Here is an 8100-nt window from a genome sequence, read left to right as displayed (position 1 = left end):
AAACTTAGGCTAAATAGGGTCATGAGAAGTCTATGTTTCCTAAGCTTTATTCTTTTTTTTAATTGTACAATAAGAGGCTTATAAACAAAGTAATGGAAATTAATTAAGGAATATGTATCTAAAAAGCAAACAGAGAAAGCATATCAAGAAAGTTTTCTAGAGGGCTTTTCTGTGCATATATATACAATACAAACGAGCATTGATTACACGTTAGCAAAAGAAATAAAAGACAGAAAATGGATTCAATTACACCAGCTCAAGTATACGAAGATTTTGTGCCACCAACAAAGCAGGTTCAAGAAGAACATTTTGACATTCTTCACCTTACTCTTCCAGGTTCTTTTCTCTTAAAGTCATTCTTGACATTAAATAGTTTATATATTATATACTTGCTCAGTTCTAATTTATGTGACATCATTTGACTTGACCATAGTATAAGAAAAAGGGAAGACTGTTGAAATTTATGGTCTAAAACACTCTGATAATTTGTGTGGCTGTAAATTATTTCATCTAAGATAAAGGGGTAATGCTAGAGTTAATTATTATTTTCAAAATGTGGCATTCGTTTTAGATGGACAAAACGAAAAAGTATTCAACTCATATGAATTGAACTGAGACAGAGGGATGAAGGTGGCATTTTTTTAGATGGACTAAACAGAAAAGTATGTCACATGAATTGTATTGAGACACATGGAGTAATATTAAAGCGATATAGGGAGTAATATTAAAGCAACATGGAGTGAGGACACATATAGTCGACTCCAACTTGTCATATTAGAAGCCTATTAGTCCTATTTGACGCATTCTCATCAGCTCACATTCTGTTATGGTTGTCATGTATACCTCCTGAGGTCTTCGGTTCCTCACTAAGTCCATAAGGGGGAGTATGTGACATTCTAGGCGAATCTCACATCAACATAACACGGAAAAGATGTTGAATATATAAGAAAGTGTGCATTAGACCTTAGTGACGTATTTTAAAGCCGTGCATCTTAGCCCGAAACTTTTTGCTACACTGTTAAAATGAGATTTTTTTACTAAGCTCAGCATAAATGTTACTCCCTTTTTTAGAATTTGTTCATCTTACTTTCTTTTTTATTTTATTTATTTTACTCGGTGATAATCATTGAAATTCCACAGGCTTCAAGGAGGAACAGATGAATGTTCAACTGACCAAAACCGGAATTCTGAAGATCAGCGGACAACGGCCAATTGGTCAGAATAAATGGCAGAGGTTTCAGAAGGAATTCCATGTGGCAGAAAATTGTGACAAAAGCAAAAATCAGCGCGAAGTTCGAAAATGACATTCTTCATGTTAAACAACCAAAACTGATAACTTCACCAGTGAAAAAGGATGACGAATTGGCAGCCAAAGAAGCTGAAAATACCCCTGAAGCTAAAACACAGACGACCACTTCACCAGATAATTTAGTAAACAGGACAACGCTGATACTAGTACCCCTGCAAAGGAAGAACCAAAGAACAATAGTCCTAAAATCAGCGAGCAAACAGAAGCTAAAAGTCTTGCAGAACAAAAATTACCAGCTGATGGAAGTAGTTCAAGTAGTAGGTCTTTCAGCGAATCTGAAAGTGAATCGACTCAAGAACTCGAAATGTTTGTGCCATCATCGGAGCTGGTTCAGGAACAACACTCTGATACAATTCACCTTAATCTTCCAGGTCTTTTCTTTTAGTCATAAATTTATCTGTTTTCCGCCTACAGATCAAGAGTCTAGAGTAGATGGTAGAATCTGTTGCATCTAAGTGGGACAATATATGTGCGTGTACGAATGAAAACATATATAGTCAGACCTCTTTACAACAGTATTTTACTATAGTGGTCAAATTCTTTTTTAAAACTGATTTCTTATGTTATAGTATTATATGTTATCCATAATAACATCTCGCTATAGCAAATAAAAATATCCGAACGAAATGACGTTGTTATAGAGAAGTTTCACCTTACAACAACATGATGAGAAATTACATATTTTCACACCTTTTGCTACCTGAGATATTTGACATAAGTCATCAAACCACATCACCCACATTAATGCTATGCTCTTCAGAAATTTCAAACCTAGCCTTAAGGCATTTCCTCTGTCTCCTGGAATGTATAGATTGAAATGAGACAACTTATTGGTTCAACCGATATGGCATACTCTAACAATTACAGACTAATAAACATTGAGAACATACAGGTTTCAAGATGGAACATCTGAAGATCAGTGAACAAAGGCCGATTGGACCGAACAAGTGGCAAGGGTTTTACAAGGAATTTCCTATTGCAGAAAAATGTGACAAAAGCAAAATCAGAGCAAAGTTTGAAAAGGGAATTCTTTATGTTAAACAGCCAAAAATACCATTCAGCAGGGGAAAAGGATAACGAGTTAGCAGCCACAGGAGCTGAAAATACCCCTGCTAAAGGAAAACCAAAGAACAATAGTTCTAAAACTGGTGAGAAAACAGAAGCTAAAAGTCATGGAGAAAAGTCTCCGGCAGATGAAAGTAGTTCGAGTAGTAGTTCTTACGATTTAATAACCGAAATGATCATCCAATTTATGATTTTTCTTTTTTTTAGAAAATCACTAACTTTTATTCTTACTCCAAAAGACATTTAAGTATGAGTTCTTTTATCAGAAAATTACTCAATTTTACTTTTAACTTCAAAAGGCACTCAATTATGACGGTCTTACTTACAAAGTTACTCAAACTATTTAATTAATTTTTTTCATTAAAATTTGCTGACATATAATTTTTATTTAAAATAAAAATTTTAAGAAATAAATAAAATCATTTAAGCAAACAAATTAATACCCCCCCCCCCCCCCCCCCCGCCGTCCAAAATTCATTTAAATGATTTAAAAGAATATCTCTGTATTTTTTAGAATTTTAATTTTACTACTATTTTTTTATAATTTTCTTGTCCAATAATTAATCTATATTCTAAAGTATATATAATCATACAAATCATCAATTAATATCCTAAAATCACAATCATTTGATTGTACAATTTTTGCTGCTAATTTTACCTCGTTGTAGTGTATAAATTATAATGTTACTAATGTTTAATAGCATTTGCTAATGTTTTATATCATATCATTTTAGTTTAAAATCCATAACGTTCCCTTTTGTCAACTTATTAGGAATAAAATTCATTGAATTTATTCGATGCATCAATATATTATACAAGTGGTAATACAAAAAGTTACATTATGATTGAAAAATCTATTCCATAAATAAGTAAACATGAGAATATGTAATAATATGGTTCAAATGATTTTTTAGTTTTTTTTTTTATTTTTGATTTTAAATAAAATCTCATGTTAGTAAATTTTAATTAATAGTTAATTAATTAAATAGGTTAAGTGACTTTGTATGTAAAATATTCATAGTCAAGTAACTTTTTAAGTAAAATTAAAGTTGGGTGATCGAAACAATCAGAAATGTGAGTTATTTGGCTGCAAAGCTAAAGAAGCCAAGGAGAATGATCAAAATGACTCTTCTTGGTCTTTCAGTTCTTGGCATTGTTAATAGAACTTTATTGAAAGAAAGAAAGGCTAAGGTTTACAATATAATCTGAAAAGCATAAAAAACTAACTAAAACAAAAGTAGGCTATATATATACATAGCCAATAACCTAAAGGTCCATAAACTAAAGGCCCAATAACATATGGGCTAACATCCCCCCTCAAACTCACAATGCAACAGCAATAAGCATTGAGAGTTTGTCACACAAAAAACGAAATCGAGACGCCGACTGAGCCTTCGTAAAAAGGTCAGCAATCTGCAAAGACGATGGAACAAAAGGAAGCGATATGGTCCCGAGCTGTAAATGATGACGGGTGAAGTGACAATCAATCTCAATGTGCTTCGTACGCTCATGGAAGACAGAATTCTTTGCAATTTGTACCGCACTTTTGTTATCACAATGCAGGGGAGTAGGCATAGAAATATGAACCCCCATATCTGCAAGAAGCCAACGTAACCAAATAATCTCACATGTAGTCACAGCCATAGCACGATACTCAGCCTCCGTGGAAGATCTAGAGACAACATCTTGTTTCTTGCTCTTCCACGAGATTAAAGAGTCTCCAAGAAACACACAAAAACCAGTGGTGGATTTACGATCATTGCGATCTCCATCCCAATCAGCATCACTATAGGCTCGCAACTCGAGAGATGACGTCGAGGGAAACAAGAGATTCTGAAACTGAGTGCCACGAAGATACCTTAGAATACGAAGTACAGCTCCCCAGTGCACAGAAGTAGGAGCAGTAACAAACTGGCTAACAACATGAACTGCATGTGCTATATCTGGACGAGTAACCGTAAGATAAACCAAACTACCCACAATAGTCCGATAAAGACTCGGATCTGATAATGGAACACCATCACTAGGAGAGTAACGTGCATTGGTTTCAAGGGGAGTATCTACAGTCCTGTTGTCAGAAAGACGCGCCCGTGTAAACAAGTCAGATATATACTTAGTCTGAGAAAGAAGATACCCTTTCTTAGACTGAGCCACCTCAATACCCAGAAAATAACGCAGCAAGCCCAAGTCCTTCATTGCAAATCGATGAGCCAAATCATGCTTCAATAACTCAATACCACTATGATCATCACCAGTAATAATCATATCATCTACATATAAGGACAATAGAATTCGCCCTGCACTTGTACATCTAACAAACAATGCTGAATCATGGTTACTCGGGACAAATCCAAGGGAAGTAATAACAGTGGAGAATTTCTCAAACCAAGCACGAGGGGCTTGTTTGAGACCGTATAAAGCTTTTCGAAGCCGACAAACTTCACCTGGCTGGTGGTCAATACCTGGGGGAGGAGTCATATAAACTTCCTCGTGGAGATCACCATTCAGAAAAGCATTCTTGACATCCATCTGAAATATCTTCCACTGTCGAACGGATGCAACAACAATCATAGTGCGAACAGTCGTCATCTTTGCTACGGGGGAAAAAGTCTCCTCATAATCCATACCATATTGTTGTGAGTACCCTTTTGCCACAAGTCTTGCCTTGTATCGCTCAACAGACCCATCAGATTTTGTTTTTATCTTATACACCCATCGACAACCAATCGCATGCTTACCAGGTGGGAGAGTAACCAAATCCCATGTATGTGTATGATGAAGAGCAGCAAGTTCCTCAGCCATAGCATTCTGCCAAAGAGGATCAGACACAGCCTCTCTATACGACTCAGGTTCAGACAAATGATGTATGTTTGCAATAAAGGAAGCAAATGAGGCTGAATATGTAGAATAGGAAAAATCTGGCAGTTTGGTGGACTTACAAGGTCGAGTAGACCTCCTCAGAGGTGGTGGGTCTCCAGTCTCAACAGTCGAAGGAGCAGACTCAGGCACAGGCGAGGCTGAAGCACTATCAGGTGGCACACCAGAAGGCATGGATGGATCCGGAACTGGAACCTCTATGTCAATCCCAAAGGGATCAATAAGCCGAATATCTGACTTTGTCACATCATGGGTTTTAGCTGGAATGGAATAAAAAGGAATATGTTCCAAAAAAGTGACATGTCGTGAAACATATAATTTCTGACTTACAGGATCATAGCAACGATATCCTTTTTGTCCAATACCATACCCCAAAAACACACATATAGCTGATTTTGACCCTAACTTATTTCGTTCAACATGAGGACGAAGAACAAAGCAAGTACATCCAAAAACTCGTAATGCAGAATAATTCGGCGGGTGACCATATAGTTTCTCAAACGGAGACATCCCTGAAGTCAATGCAGTAGGAATACGATTAATCACATATACAGCAGTTAGGACTGCTTCTCCCCAAAAAATACTAGGAACCTCTGCAGACAAAAGTAAAGAGCGTGCTGTCTCAACAATATGACGATGTTTTCTTTCTGCCAGACCGTTCTGCTCAGGAGTGTCGGTACACGATGACTGGTGTATGGTACCATCAGAGGCAAGTAACTGAGTGAAGTCATTAGAGGTATATTCACCCCCTAAGTCACACCTGAAACACTTTATCACAGCCGAATGTTGTGTTTTAACAAGGGCTCTAAAGTTGTTGTAAATGCCAAAGAAATCAGATCTGCGTTTCATAAGATACACCCAGGTATAACGAGTATAGTCATCTATAAACGAAACATAATAGGTCGATCCACCCTTAGTGGATACTGGCGCTGGTCCCCATACATCAGAATGAATAATATCAAAAGGAGCAACAGAATAAGACACACTTTTATTAAACGGTAAGGCAGAAAATTTTGCCAGTTTACAACCACTACAATCTGAAATATCACTAGTGTTCACATGACCCAAAGCACCACTAGAGACCAAAAAACGTAAACGTGAAACTGACACATGTCCTAATCTGGAATGCCAAAGATAAAACTTAGAAGACAAAGGACTCAAACGAAAAGAAGATAAATCTATGCTAGAGGCAGCAACTGCAGACACTTTGAGATTCTCCAAGACATAGAGTTCCCCCAACCTATGGCCGGTCCCAATCACCCTCTGAGTGTGTTGGTCCTGTATAACACAAACAGAATCAGAAAAAAATACCCAATTACCAGCCTTACACAACTGACTGACCGAAACAAGATTTAAAGCAAGTTTGGGAATGTAATAAACATCAGAGAGGACAATGTGAGGGGTAGTAACAGAACCAACACCCTCGACTGACATAGGTACAGCACTCGCGGACATAACAGAGATTGGTGAAATGGGTGACAAAGAACCAAACGATGACAAATGAGGGGACATGTGATGAGACGCACCAGAATCCAATATCCACAAGGAGGAAGGAATACCTGAGGTACTAGAAGAAACTGAACCCGAATGAGACATAGATGCTGACATGGCCGTAGGATTAGAAACGAAGAACTGTCTGAACTGTTCGAAAACCTGGGGATCCAACGCAGAAGGTGGCATAGTGCTAACAGACTCAACATCTACAGATGGTGCAGCAGCAGCGAACTGTGGAGGACGAGATGACCATGGGGGAGCACCAGAGGAGCGTGACGGAGACTTTTGCTGCCCATATTTCTGTTGCTGCCCAGATTGAGGCTGTTTGACCTTGTTAAGTAACAACGGACACTGAGCCTTCCAATGATTTTTCTGTTTGCAGAATGCACACTCATCAAATGCAACGTTAGAAGATTGTCGAGTCTGAGTACGTGGTGGCCTAGACTGATCAGTTGAAGCAGCAAACACGACAGGAGTAGTAGTTACTTTAGACCCTTTATCCACTTGAGACTTGATACGAGTCTCCTCTGCAATCAGTTCATGAACCACAGAATCAACAGTAGGGAGGGGAGATCGATGAAGGATTGTTCCACGTAGGCCCTCAAAGTCAGAACGTAGTGCCATCAAAAACTGAACCAAGCGTTGCTCTTCCCGTCTAGCAATGTACGGCCCAAAACCTTTTAACTCTGCAGATTCAGTAAGTGCCAATTGATCCCACAAATCCGACATGGCAGCATAAAAATCTTGAATACTGAGATCATGCTGTTGAAGAGCACGGATATCATACTCCAACTGGTACTGCTTAGCAAAATTAGACTGAGTGTACAGTCTTTCCAAATGATCCCAGACCTCCTTTGCTGTGTCATACTTAGCCAATTGCATACCAATTGACTGAGTTACAGAATTGTTGATCCAAGTGATAATCTTGGAGTTATTAGTTTCCCATAAGTCCACCAACAAATCAAAATTTTCAGTTTTATCATCGATAGGTCTTGGTTTTACTCCAGTGATATAACCCCACATATTCTTCCCACGAAGAAAATTCTTCATGACATAACTCCAATAGGCATAGTTCTTACCATCTAATTGAGTACTAATGGACTGGAGAGAATCATCCTTTCCAGTCATTGTAAACACAGCAACACACAAACAATTCAAAAAACAAAAAGATGCAAAACCCTAGGTTGAACAATTCCGAACGAACAACAATGGCAGCAAGCAAAAGAACGAAAGACGAACAATACCAGACAATCCCAGTCAGTTCGATCCGCGCAGTAGGTGCCTGCTACAAAATCTTCAACCAACAAATCAAAGGACATGGATCCAACTAGCTTTGATACCATGTTAATAGAACT

The 8100-nt window shown here is 37.9% G+C and overlaps 1 pseudogene; it reads left to right on the top strand.

Annotated features, from left to right (window-relative positions):
- The first annotated feature begins 222 nt into the window (after positions 1-222).
- Positions 223-1819, top strand: LOC124890292 (annotated as a pseudogene).
- Positions 1820-8100: the final 6281 nt, after the last annotated feature.

This window comes from Capsicum annuum, unplaced genomic scaffold (assembly GCF_002878395.1).
Source record: "Capsicum annuum cultivar UCD-10X-F1 unplaced genomic scaffold, UCD10Xv1.1 ctg1491, whole genome shotgun sequence".
NCBI classification, from domain to species: Eukaryota; Viridiplantae; Streptophyta; class Magnoliopsida; order Solanales; family Solanaceae; genus Capsicum; species Capsicum annuum.
Note: the sequence above shows the minus strand (reverse complement) of the source record. Positions and strands in the feature narration are given on the sequence as shown.